This window comes from Corylus avellana, chromosome ca3 (genome assembly GCF_901000735.1).
Source record: "Corylus avellana chromosome ca3, CavTom2PMs-1.0".
NCBI lineage: Eukaryota > Viridiplantae > Streptophyta > Magnoliopsida > Fagales > Betulaceae > Corylus > Corylus avellana.
This window is the reverse complement of record NC_081543.1, coordinates 29,428,013-29,449,426: the sequence shown is the minus strand read 5'-3', so window position 1 is coordinate 29,449,426 and position 21,414 is coordinate 29,428,013. Positions and strand designations below refer to the sequence as shown.

At 35.7% G+C, this 21,414-nt stretch overlaps 1 pseudogene; it reads right to left on the bottom strand.

The window, feature by feature from the left end:
- The window catches only part of LOC132174384 (blue copper protein 1a-like), a 6,787-nt pseudogene extending 185 nt beyond the window's left edge, over positions 1-6,602 (bottom strand).
- Between the last annotated feature and the right edge of the window lie 14,812 nt (positions 6,603-21,414).

The following is a 21,414-nucleotide window of genomic DNA, read 5'->3' as shown; positions in this document are numbered from 1 at the left end:
AAGAAAGCCCCCCACAAGCCGAACCCACAAAGAGCCAAAATAAGGCCAAGGAGCCCGCTGCAGAAAATGAAGGCGGGGGAAGAAAAGCAGCAGGGAAGGGGTAAAAACGGAGAAAACACAGGGGGAAAGGAGCAGTAAGGAAGGGGAAGAGAGGAGGCACTGGGGCTAGGGTATAAGGTAAATAACTAGCATCGGAGCGAGGAGGATGAGAGGAGGAGGGAGGCAACCAAATGGCTAACCCTCCTCCCCTGGGTGGTTGAAGGGTTTCGCTTTTCTCTCTGGCGGCTAGAGAGAAAAGAGACGAAACCCTCATTTTTCCAATCTCGTCGACTTGTTTGGGTAGGGTAGTAGACATCCAGGAAGTGTGTACTTGAGAGTGCACACTTGGAAGTATATGTAACATTTCTCATGTAAGAGTTGATCATTTAAACCTTCACCATTTTTCATGATTGTTGTATTTTATTTTTCCTAGTTTTTCTCTTTGGAGATTTAATTAGAAACATAATGTGGAGAGAGATAGAGGGAAGGGCTAGCTGCTAGAGTAAGAGTATCTGATAGCATATTCATGGACTCTATGCAACTAGTTTTTCTCATGACGAGACTTGTTAGACATCTTTCTCCGAATCTTCTTCTATCCTTTTAAATTTTAAAATCATCATTGGATGGTTGGATTTGCGGGTCCATGTGTTAGCCCATATGCTAACACATTGACTCGCAAATCTAACAATAATTTTAAAAATTGAAAGAATAGGAGATGAACAGAGAAAGAAAAGTAATCATTTCTCGCGCAACTAATAGTGGGATTATAAAAAGTCATTTGAGTGCCGACAATCTGCAACGCATCAATCCAACAATAAAAGACAAACAGGATCCATACTTTTTTATCTCTTGATTTCCTTCTCGTATTGTCCAAAACAATTTTCTATTTCGTTACATTGACATTTTGAACTACTATCTTTTAGGACCATCATTTGGAGAGGAAGAGTACTAATGAAGTTGAGAGGGAGAGAGAAATGGTTAATATAACCCGCAAACATTGCTGCTTCATATATACCACCACAGACAACAACCTTTGCTTTTTGGACAACCGTCATCGCATCGCACCACCACGCGCATGAACCACCATGATGAGGCCACCGCCATCGCTCGACTCCTCTATGCTCAAATCAGATTACCACACACAAAGCTACTTATTGTTACCATGATAACCCTCCTAGCCCTCGTCTTTAGCAGTACTCTTAGTCAAACATCCCCAAACATTCAACAACAGAACCATGGAGCCACTGCCACCCTGTAACGCCCTTAAAATTGGCCTTGACTAGCCTGGTAGGGTTACTGGCAATTACTCAAGTTTAGCTAACTGGTAGCTAAATGGGGAACCGTCCCTTTCAGCCATCATTAGAGTTAATGCATAGGAAGATGAAATAAATCTGAGAAGTCTAATAAGCATAAAGGAAGTATATATTAACCTCAAAACATAGACATGCACGGAGCGACTGGTAGAAATAATAAGCTGATCAAATCTGGTAACAATGTGAAGATCTTAATCTTAAGCATAGTCCGTAGTGGCAACCTTGTCACTCTTTTCTTTCTAGAAATAGGCTTCCTACAAGATGTAATAACTGCGTAAGTCTAACAACTTAGCAAGCAAACCTCATAATTGGGTATGACATGAGCCAGTTATTAATGAGCAGAAATAAACGTGCAATTTGATAAAGGCTTGCAAGAGGTGTTGTCTCTGTTAATACACCAACAAAATAATGTTTTATTAAGAGAAAGAGGTGTACTCGACAATTGTCTAAGTGTTTTAATGCAGAAAACTAATGTTTTATATGTCATAACTATCATATATAGTCTACTCGAGATATTACCCATTCTCAACAGAGTTGGCGTGCCGCTGCCCCGGCCATTGTACGCTACCGTTCATCACACTAGCAGCCCGACCGAGTCCAACCTCAAGTGGCCCATGCTACTAATTAATGATGTACGTCCTCTAGTGACCCGCCAATTAAGGCTGTGTCGGTCATAAAATAACTATTGGATCCAAGGTCCTTACATCACACCCATACACACATTTGACCATAGAATCAAGTTTATATAGTAAGTCCATGGCTATTATACTGCACGTACCGGTGTACCATATCATACAATGCATCTGATCTACCTATTATTAAGACAATTACCGAGTTATACAAAAATATAGGCATGCTCATATCATACATGTGTTTAGTTAGCTAACATATTGTACGTTTTTAAGGAAAGTGATAAGCGTCGAATGTTGCACATTCAAGCCCCTTAATTTACATATGTTAATTCCTTAGCATTGTTATTTGTTTGATTTTGTTTTGTTTTTGTGTTTTCAGGATATAAATCAAGATGCAATTAATTCCATTGATTTTGGGCTTAAAAGCACACTTTGAGAAGACCTAGAAGATATGGTTAAACTTAACCAATCATGGTTAAGTTTAAATCAAATAAAGAAAATGATTAATTCAGAATTTCTCAAATTGGAGTCAAAATCGGATTGGATTCAATTTTGGATTCTGCATACGTCTCGGTATTTTGGCCATAACTTTCAGTTCAAATATCCGATTGAGGTGATTCAAGCGGCACTGGAAAGCTAACTCAAATTTCTACAAATCATTGTGAAATAGCATTTTCCTAATTCGGAGCGCCACATTGCCAAAATTGCCCCGCAAGATAGGAACGCAATTCTGGGCGAATCCTATTCCGATTTGGACTTAGGTTTTCTTTATCCTAATTGGACTTGGACTTAAATCTCCGAAATTTATAGGATTACTAGGGCTTCTAGGACTCTCCTAAGCCCTATAAATAGGCCTCTAAGCATTGAGAAAAGACACACCGCCTCTTAGAGCAAAATTCAGTAAATTGTCTTTGGAGCTTAGGAGATCATGAGCAGCTAAACCCCTTCGTGGGGTATTGATGTAGCCCTTTCCAAGCACAATGGTTTGATTGTATTTAATTTCTAGATTTTCAATTTATGCATGTTGATTGTATAATTATGAGGATTGCTACAATTGATTTATGTTCTTAATTATTAAATGCAATTGCTCTTAAATTCCAAAATCAATATTTGTGAAATTCTTCTCTTGTCTTAGAAAGTATTTTACTTTTATTGATCTCAAATCATTCTTGTTTTCTGTGATTATGAGGATGATGGTTATACAATGGGTTTAATTGACATATGATCAATAGGATTTGATAGGCCATGCTTAGGGAAGACGGATTGTACTACACCCTAGTTTAGTGTAATTTAGGTAGACAGTCCGTGCCAACCGAAGATGGGTTACACTTATTCATTGATTGTATGTATCCTGTTATAGAATTTGATAATTTATACCTAGGGAAGACGGGTCGTACCGCGTCTTAGTGGTTAGGTGGACGATCCGTGCCAACCGAAGATAGATTATGCTTATTCTTTAATAAGGTAGTTTATTGTTTATTTATAACATGCATAGAATGAATTTATGAGATTAATTATGATTAACCATTGTTGTGCGGATAGAGGTGAAGTCAATACCCTACTCTCTCTCTCTTATTTTAAATCTCTTTTATTTTCATGCATTTTAGTTTTTAAGCAAATCAAATCAAAACCCCTTTTAATTAAGTTAACTTTGATCTTTTAATTTTGATAATTAAACCCTTGCAGTCCTTGAGGTTCGACACCCTCTCTATAGCCGTATCCTACAAAGATTCGTCATATTGCGAGTGGTTATTTTTATAATTAATATTTTTGGTCACAAAAATACCACATCAGAAAGTGTTCGTAAGTGTTTGTTTACCTCGCGCGCTCGCTCGAGTTCTCCAACATCACAAATCTCTACTATAACAAAACACGACATATCGTTATATGTAGTACTAGAAAACTCTCCGAGTGACATAATAAGTTTTACCTAATGAAAGGGGGTCGCCAAAACCCTAAGCTCACATATTTGGGTCACTGGGTGTACGTCCTGCTCCTTGGGCGAACGCTCAGCCCTATGTGCATACCTTCGGCCAGAGAGTAGAAATTCTTGACCAAAAGCCCCAAACATGGTCTTATGCTTGTAGGGTGTGGTAAATCTCATCCTACGCCCCTAATAGGAATGTGAACAATACAAAACATGCTAGCATCCAACTCTAAAGAAATCAAAGGCGGGTTAAAAAAACTTTTTAAAACATTCTTGGTCCTTTAAAGAAAATTGATACAATAATTAGTCAAGGTATCTTTAACACTTGTAATACTACGAAAATAGTAAGTACAACATTAAGAATAAGGGAATGAACAAGAAACTACCTTGACGATGGCAAAACTCCACCAAGGCTTCCTCCTTCTCCTCCAAAGTCACTCATCACTTCTAAGGTTAGGGTTTCTTGGTGTGAGGATTGGCTGAGGTTCGAAATGAGGGTTTATATAGGGGCTTGGGGCATGCTCTCCTCTGAAAAGATGGAGAATATGTTAAAATTACTTTTCAGAGTTGTCAGCGAACGTTCGAGTACTATGGGGAGAATATTTGCATACTTCGCATACAATTACCAAATGGATAAAAGGGTTCAGATGCACGTTTGGATATTACCCCCTGGCCCAAAGACTAGTCAACAAACGCTCGTGGTGGTCCCCCTAGCGTATGATCATACTTAGGTCAAGAGCGTACGTTCAGGTGATCCTCCTAGCGTACTTTCGGTCAGGGAGTGGGTGTCTAGGGTTTTGCTTAAAAGGGTCCAAGGAGTTGGGCTACTCACAAGGGGTTTGGGCCTTGGGTTATAAAATCTTGTTTTAAGAAAATATTAATCACTTTATAGTAAATAATTAACCTTTTAAAAACTTGTGTTTTATCGGGGTATTACACACTCACCCACAACAAGTACCAAAGCACCCAAACAACTTTAACTCACATTGTAGCACAACTACGCATACGATCACGTTCACACTCATCAAATTTCTTTGAGTTTTTTAAAGGGATCAACAAAATAAAACGAAAAAGAAAAACACAAGAAAATCGAAAGTCCATAATGCCAGATGATAGGAATCCAAGGGTTTCTATCCTTTGAAATCAAACAATAAAAGGAAATATATATATATATATATTAACCTCTTCGAGGGGATATTTTTCACTCTTTGATTTTAATGATCACTTCGATGGAAAAATAAATAAATAAATAAGATCAACCTCTAATGGTTCATAAAGTAATTGATGTTTTTTCACTCTTTGATTTTCCATATGGCGTATACATCCTTTTTATAGAACGGATTACAACTTATTCTGCAAAAACAAATAGTACAGAATCGCCTACTAATGAGGAGACTACAATCCAAAATTATTACATAATATGCCTAAAATAAAGAGATTGTAATAAGAATCCCCTTGATAAGAGATTGTAAACAAATAGTATATATTGCTTATTACATAATGCGAATGTCACTAATTCGAGTCCCTTTCCTCTTTCTTTGTGTGGACATGTAAAATATATATATATATATCATACATGCAATTATTATGATTATGGGTTATATTAGGGAAATATTATGAAATCCTACTAGAGACCTATACTAGATCCATTATTAATGTTCATGGACTCTGCAACTAATAGTACAATTATTATAAGCCATGTAATTCATTGCACTTTTCATGGCAATGAACTCGTGTGGCTTTAGCTACGCTATACTCAAAATCTTTACAATTCTTCTTGTATTCCTCTTCGCATTTTTTATTACATTTTTTCAGTTCTTTCTTTTGCGCACTGTGAGTTCCTGTCGCTCGTTGTCTACCATCGTCATATGGAGAGAAAAAGAGAAGTCTAGAGGGAAGTGGCAAAGGATGGAGAGATCGAGACATTATTTGAGGCAGTACTGTTATGACAAGCTTCTGGTTTTCTTCTTCACAATGCTTAGGAACACCACAAATATACCATTGTCTTCCCGGAGTTGTAAGCTTAATCACATCATTTCCACTAGTCAGGGTCTCAGTTGCTGCCAATGCCATACATGCATTGTTGAAAGCCAGTTGAATTAACTTTAAATACATTATGGGCTCCCTCTTTATACTTGAAAACTGCACCAAATATTTGTTTCTTCCATCATCAATCAAACTAAAAAGAAATATACTTGCCAATTATAATTTTCCAAGATTTGGAGAATATTTGTGTAAGCAGTTTTGAGTAAAATATCACCATGCCACCCACATATATATACACTGGTAATTTCCTTTTTTAGTAAGAATTTTTTAAAAACACAATAAGAAACAAACATATCCACTAGCAACCCATAAAAACAAGACGGCCTAAAAGTTAGGGAAAACTATACATGCAAGCGCCTTAAAAAAAACAAACAAATATCACATATGGATAAATAAATTAAAAGATTACACAAGAAATATATACAGGGAAGTTGAAGACAAGACATATCACAAAAAGTTAATAGAATTAATTTACCAAGTGTGTCACCAACTTGGAACTCCTTTCCCTGAGTCCAGGCTTGGTAATCAAATAAAGTTAATGGTCCAACCCTTGTCATCACCAACCACCACAAACTCTGTGGCCAAAATTGAAGGGACAAGAATTGCTATGATTGCAAGGATGAACAAATATTGAGTAGAGGCCATTATATATTATCACAAACTCAATTTTTATCAGATTGTTGGCCTTATGGAAGTGCTTGCCTCAAAAAGTAGAAATCGTGCCTATTTATAAGTCAAAATTCTCACATACTGATTGTTCATGGATGGCAACGCCGAATGGCACGTACAATAGGATCATAGAGGTAGTTAGAGTGTGTGAAGGGGTATAACACAAAATTAATTTAATTTGTTGGACCAGCTCAACCCATTATATATATATGAAGGGTAAATTCTTAATTTTCTTTTCTTATACATTTTCACAGCTGGCCGATTTTAAGTTTGAGATTGTCTGTGTTAAAATATTAATTATTTTTTTTGGATAAATAATTATTTAAAAAATCAAGATTTATGTGGGCTTGCACAGTGCCACGCGCCCCCTTCTCTATTTGGAAACGTTTGGCTTAAAATGTCCCCTTTTTTAGGCGCTTGATCACTGTACAAGCATATCTAAATTGAAGTTCAGTTACTATAATTTGAGACGTGCATCAAGTGCCCGGCCCTATTCAAGCGTTTCTAAATCAATTCATGCGTTTTTTGTTTTTTTTTTTGCCAAAAGCACCCCAAATACGCAAGTGATCACTAAACTAAATTTTTTTGTAGTGAACATCTCTCAACGGATTGTAATCTTTTTAATTTAAGTGTGATGAAATAAGGAAAAACTATGCAGGAAATTTTTTAAACCTTGTATTTGTCAAAAGGACGTCTAAATTCTCTTTACAAACCTAAAGGTCTAAATTCCCTCTACAAATCCACAGTTACATGTTTACGAAATTATTCACATAACAAAAAGACAACTAAAGAAATGCTCGTACGCACGGGAGAATGCAAGAGAATTGATAAATGTCTTTGTTGCTTACAACCCATTGCATATATAGTTCCATTTTCATGCGCAAAACAAAAGTGGAAAGACACTTGAAGAGTAGTGGCAGATATAAAGGGGGCGGGCAGGGGCGCCTCCCCTCCAAAATTTTTTTTTAAAATTATTATTTTAGTTATGTCCCTTCTAATACGAATTCTTAGATCCATCACTCTTGAAGAGACATTTTAGGTGTTATCATGGGGTGTCACAGTAAGAAGCAATGAAGAGTAGAAGCTATATCAGCCTCCAAAAGTGGCAAAAAGTAATTGATTTTTTTTCACTCTTTGATTTTCCATACGACATATACACCCTTTTGTAGAGGGGATTGCAGCTTATTCCATGAAAATAACTACAATTATTAAATATTAATGCCTAAAATAAAGAGATTGCAATAATATGCAATTATTATAGTTATGGGCTATATATTAGGGAATTATTATTATTATTATTATTTTTTTACAACATTAGGGAAATATTATGGGATCACAGGAATGTATACATATTGGTGTTCATGGACTCTGCAATGAATAGTACAATTAGAATAAGTCAATTATAATTTTGCAGAAGTTACGGCATATTTCACGCTCCTTCAAAGACTTGAGGGTTTTTCTCAAGAATTTCACATTGCAATCTCTAAGACATTCTTCCAATTTTTTTCTTTGCTTTTCAGTAATTAACTTCTTTCGGGCTATACCAAAATCACCTGGAGAGAAAGAGAGAAATTGAGCGGGTAGTGCCAAGGGATGGAGAGAAAGGGGCATATGGGGATCGGAAATAGGAAGCGGACGGTCCTCTGCTTGTTTCAAAACTATAAAAATAGTCATTAACAACATTATTATCACCGTAATTCCCTTCCTACTTTTTTTATCCATTGTTCCTCTCAGTCTCTGAGGTTGTTAATTTTTTTACAACTCCAAGATGAATTCATAATCTACAGTATCTAAAGCTTTTATATACAAGAGTTCTCAGGAAATTTTATTTTTTGCTTAAAAACATGATAATTTAATTATTATTTTTAATTTAAGCAAAGAATAGTTTAGTGTGACCTTGGAATGGTTTGATGTCTTTTTGCTAACGTGAATTGGGTTAAGGCCATGTCTCGTGACTTTTGAGCTTTTATTAGTCATCCCGTAATTTCTAATTTTTTTTTTTTTTTTTTTTTGCTAAAGTCGTGTCTAAGAGCATTTCCATTGGAAGAGCCAAATATTATTTTTATCTAAAATAGCTCTTTAAATGTTTAAAAAACCTCTTACATTGGATTAGCAAAAAAAAAAAAAATGTAAAATAGATATTTGATTGGAAGAGTTAAAAAAAAAAAAAAAGCTAAATGTAACAACACTTTTTAAGGAAGCTATTTTATTTTTCATTGTTTCTCTCACTTGTTTTCTCTTTTTTCCAAATATTTTCCTACTTTTTCTTTGCATGTTCTCATTTTCCCATTTTTCCTCTCACATGTCTTTTTTTTCCCAAAACTTTTTTTACTTTTAATAATATTTTAATAGAATAAATAGAAAAATAGCTAATCGGATGTAGAGACATTTAAAAATAACTTAACTAAACTAGATAAAAGTGAGTTTTAAGAAATTATTTTACATAAAAATATAGCTCCTCTATTGGGAATGCTCTAATTGAGCATGCATGAAAATTGTATTTCAATTTATGTAAGCAAATAGTTTCTTAAGCAGAGTAACCCTAGAATGTTCGATGCTTTAGACTAACGGTGAATTTTGGTTAGGGTCAAGTTTCAAATCTTGAGTTTTTATTATAATCCTCCAGTAATTTCTAAGAATTTTTTTTTTTTTTTTAATGGAAAAAGTAATCTATATTAATTGACCATAAAAATTGCATTTGAATTTGTAAAAGCGGACGTGGTTTTAGCTGAAAAGTTATAACATAATTGTTTTTTTTTTTTTTTTTTTTTTTTTAAGGGATAAATGCAAAATCGGTCCATGTGGTTGGACTAATTTACAAATCACTCTTTATGGTTTAAAAAATGATTTATAGGCCCTAAGGTAGGCCAAAATAACATTTTACTCCCTGAACTCATTTTCCGTTAAATGACTTAACAGAAACCATTACATTGCTACATCACACCCAATAAAAATAAGACACGTGTTCATTTTTATTTATACTTTTAAAAAATGACAAATAAGTTTTTTCACGTTATTTTGAGCTTCCAACACACACTCTACGTCAAATTAAATAAACATAATCCCTCTATATCCCTTGTGCCGCCGTTGTTTTCATCTTCCCCAACGATTCTTGCTGTCGTCTTCATTTGCGTCTAAGATTTGGGCATCTACGTTTTTTGGCAGTGCTTTCTATGGAAACAATCTCTCCCTCTCTATGTGTCTGGTTTTTTTGTTTTTGTTCTATGGCAAGTGCTTTCAGGTTTGTGTTAAATAGATGTTGGAAGATAGTTGAAGATAGTGGCTTTAAAAAGCAAACCGTAGGTTCATCTTTAAAAAAGTGATCTCTTTTTTTGAGATATGCAATTGTTTTTTTCTTTTGTGGGGCTTGTGTTTGTCCCTTAGTGTGCATGTGTAAGATGGTGGTTGTGGTTGTAGGTATATTCATGTGTGGATGTAAGTTTTAACGGAAAACGCAATGAAGACGACGGCAAGAATCGTTTGGGAAGATGAAGACGACGGCGGCACAAGGGATATAAAGGGATTATGTTTATTTAATTTGATGTGAAGTGTGTGTTGGAGCCTTAAAATGACGTGAAAAAACTTATTTGTCATTTTTTAAAAGCATAAATAAAAAAGAACATGTGTCTTATTTTTATTGGGTGTGAGTGGCAATATAACGGTTTTCGTTAAGTCATTTAACAGAAAATGAGTTCAGGAAGTAAAATGTTATCACTACAAAAAAACAATTTTTTTTCTCACTGGAGTTTTCTGACGTGTCAGGGTGTCTGACACGTTAGAAAACTTTTCTAACGTGGCATTTCTGACGTGTATTGAATGTCAGGTACATAGGAGTCAGTAAATTTTTATTTTTTATTTTTTATTTTTTTTTCTGACATGTTACTGTTTAGCACGTTTGAATTTTCTGACGTGTCAATTTTGACACGTTAGGAAATTTAAAAATTAATTAAAAATAATAATTTTTTTTAAAAAAAAATTTTGGAATTTTTTTTCAATTAAAAAATTTATTATTATTTTTTTTGTAATTTCTCTGCACGGCAGCTCTCTTCTTTTCTCAATTTTCTCTTTCTCTCTCTTCTTTTCTCCGGCCAGCTCTCCCTTTTCTCCATTTTCTCACTCTCTCTCTCTTCTTTCGATCTCCATTTTCAAAAACCCAAACCCAAGCCAAAAAAATCTTCAAAAAATCAAAAACCCAAACGTCAAACCCAACAAATCTTCAAAAACCCAAAAAATCTTTTTATCTTCTCTTCTTCTTCTTCTTCTTCTCTTCTCCTTTTTTTTTTTCTTCTTCTGCTTCTCTTCTTCTTCTCTTCTCCCTTTCTTTTTCTCTTCTCCTTTTCTTTTTCTTCTTCTTCTGCTTTCTTCGATCTGATGCTTCTCAATTTTTTCTCTTCACCTTTTCTTTTTCTTGTTCCTCTAAAGGAAGCTGCAGTGCAGAGAAGGGACATTGAGAGAGGAGAGAGAGAGAGTGTGGGGTAATAAATGAAGAGGGAAAGAATAAGAAGAGGAAAAAAGTTGAGGGGAAATAAGAAGAGGGAAAAAGTTCAAAATCCCACCCATTTTTTTGTGACATGTCAATATTTAGCACATCAGAAAATTTTTACGTGCCAGTTGAACACGTCAGAAATTTTTGACGTGCCAAAAATTTATGACGTGCTAAAAAATTTTCTGACGTGCTATTTTTTGCTATGTCAGAAAATGGTGACGTAGCATTTTTTACCACATCAAAAAATGGTAGTTTTTTGTAGTGTATTTTGGCATACCCTAGGGACCTATAAATTAATTTTTAAACCACAGAGAGTGATTTGTAAATTAGGCCAATCACAGGGACCAATTTTACATTTATCCCTTTTTTATTTTTTTATTTTTTATATACCTTTATTTTTCTTATTCTTTATTTATTTATTTTTTCTAAAAAAGGCGGGTGGGGGAGGGAGAGACCAACTGTAGCTATTCTACTTGAGTGTAACCATAGTAGCACTTGTCTGTTGGAAGTCGCAAAGGCGTAGACGATAAGAACCATATACGCTCTCTTAAGTCCGACTGAGCTATAACTTGAATAAACCCCATTAAAAAATTAGTAAGACTCAATGTGACTAATACTAACATGATTGAAGATTCCTATTTTGGTAGTCGAACTTTTACCCTAATACATGATCAACTACTTGGAAAAAATTTTGAAGTCACTGAATATCCGCCGCTTTATGTATCTTTTATGCACAAGCATGTAGCTCAATCAGGTCCATGAGTCATGGTTAGAAACTTTTCATGCGTATTGAGAATATGGCCGGTTCCTTCATTTACCACCAAACAAAACAAGGAGTCAAAATAATAAACAGAGAAAACTTCACTTTAAACTACTAAATTATCGCACGTTTTGACTAGCCTCCCAAACTTTAAAACCTCTCAATTTGAACCCCTAAACTTTTAATTGCAGGCAATTTGAAACCCTTTGTTAGATTTTAAACATTAAAAATAAAACAATGACATTTATACCCCTAACCTTTTTATAAAATTTCAAATTTATCCTTCATTCCAAAACATTTTTTTGTAAAACAAAAATCAGGGATATTTTGGTATTTTTAGGTATTGCGGTTAAAAGTTAGCGGCTAAATCTGACGGAGTAGTTCAAATTGACTGCAATTAAAAATTCAAGGGTTAAAATTGAGAGATTTTGAAGTTTGAGAGCTTTTCAAAACGCGCAGTAATTTAGGAGTTTAAAGTGAAGTTTTTCCTAATAAAAAAAAAAATTGAGGCACTTTATAAAAGGTACCTAATTAAGACATTTGGCAAACTCTAGCTTAGGGATCCGGCTTATGTGCGGTAGTAAAAACTACCGCACATATGCGGTTAATAAAATTAATGGTTGAGAGTCTTAGGCGTAGGAAACTAATGCCGATTTTCAACTTTTTTTTTTTTTAAGGGAATCTTTTATATTAATTCATTGAAAAAAGATAAAAGCATAAAACGCTTACATCGATCAGATAGCATAAAAACTCTGATAAATCATAGCTAAGGCTATGCGGTTACAACGCCATAGAGACAAACATAAAAATCTTACAATCAAGTCTTATCTATGACTTTAACATCCATTAACCCATGCCCAAACTTCAATTATAGAACAGATATGCTCCAGGCAGACTCAATCTAATACATAGGTAGCCAATATTCCTAACTTTTATTTTTTCGGCCATAAGAACAAAACCCTCACACCCAAACTCATCCTCCTTGACCCAAAGGCCAGGACAAAAACCTTCGCCCCAAAGATCGCTCATGAAAGCAGATCTAAAAAGAAGTCAAACCCTTATTAAAAAAAAAAAAAAAACACAATAAAAAAAAAAAAAAAAAACCAAAAAAATAGCTACAACAGCCAAGGCGAGAGAGGTGAAGTACGCTGACCGGCACGTGGTGGACGAGGGTGGACGGAGGCTGCATAGCATAAGCAAATGAATAGCTAGAGCAACTGAACTAGTCGAAGAAAAAAAAAAAAAATGGGGAGGGATGAAGAGGGGAGTATTGGAGGGGAAAGGAGGGAGGAAGCAGGAGCTCCCTCCTCCCCACACAGTTTTTTCTCTCTAGATTTTCTCTAGACCTAGGGCCGACTAGTCATTTTTTCTCATACATTATGATTTGGAATTTAAAACAGAAAGGCTACGGGAATGCCGAGTTTCAACTTGACGTTATATGTAATCCAATTGAAGTTTCATTAGAAACCACTCAGTAACTCCACATACTAAGCGACAGAATCAAAATCTGAAACCTTTACTTGAAGAGCTAGAAATTCAACAACCAAACAACATATTTTGCTACTTCAACTCCTATTTCAAAACATATAAAGGTAAAGGTAAACATATAAACCTTTATAAACAAAGTAAAGGTGATGGGAACCACATGCGCTCTTTCAAGTTCGATTAAGTCATAACTTAACTCAGTCTTACCAGAACATAAATGGGAACCAATGCGATTTACACTAATCAGACATAAAGAATCCCATTGCAGGAATCTAACCCATACTTAATATGTACCTAATCACCATTTGATAACTTTGAAAAAAAAACAAAAACAAAAAACAAAAAACAAAAAACAAAAAAACCCTTAAGAAATAGTTTGACAAAAAGTAACCTCTTGATACTATATATTTTTCTTAAGGTCTAACCTTTGAGAAAGATGAGAGATCTACTATATATATATATATATATATATATATAACCCTTCAACAAACACAACAAATAAAATTTAAGGTAGCTAGGCTGAGAAGGAAATGTCAACCGCCACCAAAGATTACGCAACCAACGTCCCTTCCATGTTGCAGATAGACATGCTTCACAAGAAACTCCAACAACATCAAATTAAACGCATTGCAGGGTAGCAAAAAATGTGTTGCCTTAGAGCATCTCCAGCGGTATTAGGTATTTTACCTAGTGAAAAAGTACAATTATTTACTTTAGCTATTGTTTTTTCACTAGACACTCTAACAGATTCTCTATTTCATTCTCTACTTGCTTTAAAATATTATTTTTCATTCATTTTTTATTATATTATTGTCAAAACTTAATTAAAGGGAAAAAGAAACACATATATAGAAATCATTCATAAAAACAAAAATAAACACATATGAGGAACATTCATCTCACGTACAGGTACTAATTCTTAAAATTAATAACATAAATAAATTTTTTCATCTAATTGCAATTGATTTGTTTCCATCCATGTGTTTCCATGCAATAAATTTTTTTTGCATTAAATTTTTTCATCCAACTACAATTGATTTGTTTCCATGAAATAAATTTTTTCTGCATTAAATTTTTTCATCCAATTGTGTGAAGAAATTTTGTGAGCGAGAGAGATAAATTTTGTGTGAAGAAATTTTGTGTTTGAAAGAGAGACGAGTAGATGTGAATAGGTGTTCAGAAGAAATAAAAGATGTTGGGTGAAAAGAGGTGAAATAAATAAAAAATAAATAAAAGAAAAATAAACAATATTTTATTCATCTAGTGTGCTACAGTGAATAGCTCCAAATTATTATTCACTGTAGCAATGTAGCTATTTTAGCTAATGGCAAGCTACTCTGTTGGAGCTAAAAAAAAAGAGCAATAATAGCTAAATATAGTTAATATTGGTCTTTTAGCTAAGCTGCTAGAAATGTTCTTTAGGAGTTTGCTTGACAGGGTAGCAAAACATGTCACCAATTTGTTTGGAATGCACACTTTACATGGGGCTGGAGTTTGCTTGACTGGAATAAGTACACAAAATTATCCTGCCTTAGAGGGGTTCTTAGTCATTAAAAAAATAAAAAATAAATGTCAGCTTCATGTTAATATTCACCCACATGCACCTAGTGCAAGTTGATTTAGACATATGGTTTCATCCAAGGCATGTTCTGAGAGTTCAAACTTTTACTGATACGGTTGGATGGAAGTCTAGTTCACTCAAAATCTTTTTTGTGACTATCAAAGTGATTCTTAGTGATCTTCTTTAGTCCAATCATATTCTCTCAGAACTCAAGGTGTGACAACAGATGATGTGCTCACAGGAGAAATAGAGAACACCCTCAGATAATGACAGCCCAAGAACAAGAATAGGGCACTCAAATTCAAGGCCAGTGTCATGTAAACGACCCATGGTACAATTTTTTTTAATGATGAGGAACCTTATCAAGGTAGGGCTCCACTCGCTAGAACTGTATTTTACCTGGGGAGTAAATCCTAGATACACGATTCCACCAATTTGAACCGTGTATCCAGTAATCCAAAAGAACTCGTAGTTGGAATCAGAGTGTCCGAGTCTATGGCTCATCCCAAACCCGCCCTTCGACCACTAGGTTGCATCGTGATAGTTGGCAAGTAACCCGTGGTATACAAGCACAAATGAGTACAAATTCGTATAGAAAAATAGGGTAACTCTATATTTTAAAATTTTCTACCGTTATACAAATACATACAAGAAGGGTAAACGATCCGCATCAAACGAGCTTGTTTTAATGACTCTGCTTCACAAGAAACAAACTTTATGCATGTCATTTCCAACCAAAAGTACTGAATTCAAATATGATTGGTCAATCAACAATTCGGCTTCTTGTGATCTTTCCTTCTGACAAATGCAAGAACCCTATCGATGACTTTAAAACTACCATGAAAACAATTCTCTCTCTCTATATATATCTATATGTCACAAAAATTGTGAAAATTAACAAAAGGTTGCTGAATTTCACAAAACTTGCCTTCTGAAACTTCATACTGCTAAAACGAATATATATTTCTCTCTTGAACCCATCCCTTGCAAAATTTCTTTAGAAACCACTCAATAACTCCACATGAGCACATACTAAGCGACAGAAACAAAATCTGAAACCTTCACTTGAAGAGCTAGAAATTGAACAACCAAAGATCATATTTTGCTACTTCAACTCCTGTTTCAAAAACATATAATTTTGTATTTAACTGTATAAACAAAGTTGAAAATTCTATATACGACACCAAACGACACCTATTTTGAATGTATAGGTGTTTTACACAATTTATGCGGAAATAGATCTGACCTAACAATTAATAAACAACCAAAAATATATGAAACAATAAACAATAAACAACACAGATATTTTGGTTACGAAGAGGAAACCAATTAGAGAACTCTCTAAAAGTAAAACCTCTCCGGGGTAGCCAAGCCCAAGAAATCAACTAACTCAGTAAAAGAATAAAAGATTTCAAGACGTTCATAAAACAGAAAATATATGAAAGGGAAATAGACAATATATCTATCCCGTAAGTGTATTCAAATATATATAGACTTACACGTAAATATAGTTAACAACAAGAGATAAGGTTACAAAGAGATAAAGTTACAATTGAAAAGATAGAGATTAATCTTCTGCCTTATCATCTTGATTTGAACTTCAAAGTCTTCATTATCTTCTACGTAGCACCTGCCTTATCATCTTGATTTGAATGTCAAGTAATTGTCTTATCTTGATTTGAATGTTGAGCTGCTAGGATAGTATTGTTAACAGCTCCCCGCAAGTGAATGGGGGGAACCACCATGAGCTTGGACTTTAAAAATAAAAATTGAGAAGATGACAATCCTTTAGTAAAGATATCGGCAACTTGATCACTAGAAGAGATGAACTTAACCAAAATATCACGATTAAGCACTTTCTCTCTAATGAAATGATAATCCACCTCTATGTGTTTGGTTCGAGCATGATATATGGGATTTGATGCGAGAGCAAGAGCGCTAACATTATCACACCACAAAACAGGCACCGTAGGAAGAGAAACACCAAGATCTTTAAATAACATGCGCAACCAAAATAATTCAGCAGTGGTGATTGCCAAAGCTCGATACTCTGCCTCAGTACTTGAGCGGGAAACAATAGGTTGTTTCTTAGCACTCCAAGCTACTAAGCAGTTGCCAAGAAATACTGCAAACCCCGATGTAGAACGACGATCATCCGGGCTACCAGCCCAGTCAGCATCACAATAAGCTGTTAACTGAAGATTACTCTTTGTGTAATGCAACCCATGGTCAACAGAACTTTTTAGATAACGAAGGACCCTTTTAGCAGCAGACCAATGAGCAGAAGTGGGGTTATGTAGATGTTGACACAATTGGTTGACAGCAAAAGCTAGTTCAGGCCTTGTTAAGGTGCAATACTGGAGAGCACCTACAACATGTCGATATTCTGTTGGATCAGATAAAGATGTACCATCATACTTGGACAATTTTATACCAGATGAGCAAGGCGACTTGGATGGCTTAGCATCTACCATGTGAACCCTGTGTAACAAGTCTGCTATATATTTGGCTTGGCATAAATGCAAGCCCATGGAAGTTCTCGTGGCCTGGATGCCAAGGAAGAAGGCAAGTGGGCCAAGGTCCTTTAGGGGAAATTCACCCTGTAGATGAGATATGAGAGAAGTGATTGCTGCATCATCAGACCCAGTGAGGATAATGTCATCTACGTAAATCAGCATGAACAATTTAATAGTGCCATTATGAAAAATAAACAGTGATGGATCAACTAGAGAAGCAATGAAACCCAAATCAAGTAAGAATGTTGACAATCTAGTAAACCAAGCTCTTGGTGCTTGTTTCAGCCCATACAAAGATTTATGAAGCTTGCATACATAATGAGGATGCACCTTGTCCACAAAGCCTTGGGGTTGTTCCATATACACCTCCTCTCCAAGATAACCATGCAAGAAGGCATTAGAGATATCCAATTGACGAATGGACCAATCAAATTGGACAGCTAAACTGAGAACAACTCGAATAGTAGATGGCTTGATCACAGGACTAAACGTTTCAGTATAATCGATGCCACATTGCTGCTCAAAACCTCGTGCCACAAGGCGAGCTTTAAATCTGTCCACTGAGCCATCAGACTTTTGTTTGATCTTATATACCCATTTATTGCGGATAATATTTTTATCAATAGGTCTAGGACACAAAGTCCAAGTGCCATTAGATATAAGAGCTTGAAATTCCTGCAACATAGCATCTTTCCATCTTGAATCAATGAAAGCCTTGGTGAAGCTACTGGGTTCCTTTTCGGATAACACTGTATGAAACATTTTGAGAGGATGTCTAGAGTGATAAAGTTGAAACTCAGAAAAGGATTTGGGTTTAAGTGACCCTGTCTTAGAGCGAGTGGTCATTGGGTGTGTAATTGTAGGAGCAGCAGGAGATGAATTGGTCAAGGGAAGGGAAGTCATAGATGAGGGCATGGCAGTAGGAATGATAAAAGTGTTGGTGGGTGGGGTAGGTGAGGTTATGGTAGTAGGAATGATAATATTGTTGGTGGGTGGGGTAGGTGAGGTCATGGCATTTTCGGTGGGTGGGGTAGGAAAAGGGTGTATGGTGGAAGATGTACTTGGTGAAGGAGTGCTAGGTGGGCTTATAATAGGAATATCATTATGTGTAGTATTAGAATCACAAAAAGAAAAAACTGAAGGGACAAGAGTACTTACTGGAGGTGAAAAAGGAGGATCATTCTTTGCAGTGATCTTGGAGGGCATCCGTGAGGCATCATTTTCTTGGGCTGGAAAAGAACTCTCATCAAAAACCACATGGCGGGAAAGGTACACTTTGGTAGTATTAGGATCTAAACACTTGTAACCTGCGTGATTATAACCAAGAAAAATACAAGGTTTAGACCTATATTCTAACTTGTGTAATCCATACGGACGAATGAGAGGATAGCATTTGCAGCCAAACACTCGAAGAGCTTGATAATCAGGTTCTTTCTTATACAACTTGGAAAAAGGAGACTTTGACTGAAGAATGGGTGTTGGTAGGCGATTAATAATAAAAATTGCCGTGAGAAATGCATCAACCCAATACTTATTTGACAATTTTGAATGAGCAAGGAGTGTCAATCCTGTCTCAAGAACATGCCTTAATTTTCTTTCGGCAAGACCATTTTGTTGAGACGTATGAGGACAAGATTTTCTATGAATAATCCCAGATTTAGTCAAAAATGATTGGAAGTGAAGAGAATTGTACTCTCCGCCTCCATCAGATTGAAGTTGTTTAATAGTGACTGAGAATTGATTCTCAACCATAAGTTTAAATTTAATGAATGTATCAAACACTTCAGATTTAGTGTACAAAGGATAAATCCATGAAAATCTAGAATAATCATCTATAAAGATGACATAGTATCTATACCCAGTTACGGATGGAACTGGGGAAGTCCAAACATCCGTATGTATAAGTTGCAAAGGTTGAGTTGAAACTCGATTAGAAGGTGAAAAAGATTGTCGTTTACCTTTGCCCAATTGACAAGACGAACAAACAATATTTTTATTAAAATCTTTAAGAGACAAAGGAAGTTCAAATTTCTTAACAACACTAGAAACTACATCAAATGAAGAATGACCTAATCGAAAATGCCACCCCATAGCAGAGGTTCTTATTCCAAGGAAAGCTGTAAAAGATTGATGATTTTTGAGAGAGGTCTTGTGAAGCCGAAGAGGGTAGAGTCCATTTTCACTTTTGCCCGCCAGGAGCACCGCATGAGTCTGATAATCCTTCACAAAAAAATGATGGGCTGTTAGAATAAAATAGCAGTCGTTATCTAGACAAAAACGCTGAATAGATAATAAATTTGCCATAGAATTGGGACAGTGAAGAACATTTTTAAGAGCAAATTTAGTATTAGAGGAAGAAAAGAGAGTGGAGGAACCAGTGTTTTCAATAGAGAGCCCAGCACCATTCCCCATTGCTACAGTTTCATCATTTTGAAAAGGCTGTTGGACTTGCAGATTCTCAAGCTCATTTGTTATATGGGCATTGGCACCACTATCAGCCAACCACGGTTGATGATCATCAAAATTTGAATTAGTCTGTGCAACCATTGCTGCAAGTTGAGGAGGGGGATGTCTGCCTTGATAAGAGAAATCCATTCGATGAAAACAATCAAGTGCCTGGTGGCTAGTCTTCCCACAAATCTGGCATGGAGGTCTGCCGTTGTTGTTGAAGTAAGATGAACCAGTGTTGTTCTGTCCATTGTGGCCAGGCTGGAATGAAGGTGTTGTAGGGCGTCTTTGACCTTCACCAGAAAGGTTGGAGCGTTGTGGTGGGGAATAATTGGAGTATGGCCGTTGTGGTGGGGAATAATTGGAGTATGGCCGTTGTGGTGGGGAATAATTGGAGTATGGCCGAGGAGAGAAATTAGGAGCACCTCTTGATGGAAACCGTGTCTGCTGCATTTGATGTTGTGTTGGTTTGTTGGTCCTTGGTGAAAAAGGACGAGGAGGCCCACCACCTTGACTTTTGTTGGAGTATAATGCCACCATACCTTCATTAGCCACAACTTGTTGCTGCTGGAGGAGAGTGTCATGACTCAATAGTTCATCATGAAAGTCACTAAAGGAGAGTGATTTGTTTCGGGTAACCAAAGAATATGAAGATATAAAGGCATTGAAGGAAGGATTAAGGCCCCCCAATATGAAGAAGATAAGTTCCTCATCATCCAAAGGCTTACCAGCAACTGCAAGCTCATCAGCCCAGCCCTTTGCAGTTTGCATGAATTCAGCACACGTCTTCGTTCCTTGACGAATAGTTTGAAGTTGTCTCTTCAAATTTAGCACATGAGACTTTGATTGGGAAGCAAATCGGCTTGCCAAGGCTGTCCAGACTTGTTTGGATGTACGAAGTCCATACACAGTGGACAAAATAGAATCTGATAAACTAATATTAATCCAACTAAGAAGGCATTGATCCTTCTTAGTCCAAATAGCATAATCTAGATTAGATACTTCCTTACTTGCATCATCAGGTAGGAATTGAGGAGGGCATGGCTCAGTACCGTCAACAATACCCATTAATTCATGAGCACGCAAAATGGGCTCGAATTGAGTCAACCACCGGATGTAATTGTGATTGTCAAGTTTGAGATAATTTTGAGAGGTAACATTTGGTGGAGAAAAAGTAAAAGATTGATTTGAGATAGAAGAAGCCATGGAAGATCGAAGAGATAGCGTAGGCCTTGTAGGCTCTGATACCATAAAACAGAAAATATATGAAAGGGAAATAGACAATATATCTATCCCGTAAGTGTATTCAAATATATATAGACTTACACGTAAATATAGTTAACAACAAGAGATAAGGTTACAAAGAGATAAAGTTACAATTGAAAAGATAGAGATTAATCTTCTGCCTTATCATCTTGATTTGAACTTCAAAGTCTTCATTATCTTCTACGTAGCACCTGCCTTATCATCTTGATTTGAATGTCAAGTAATTGTCTTATCTTGATTTGAATGTTGAGCTGCTAGGATAGTAT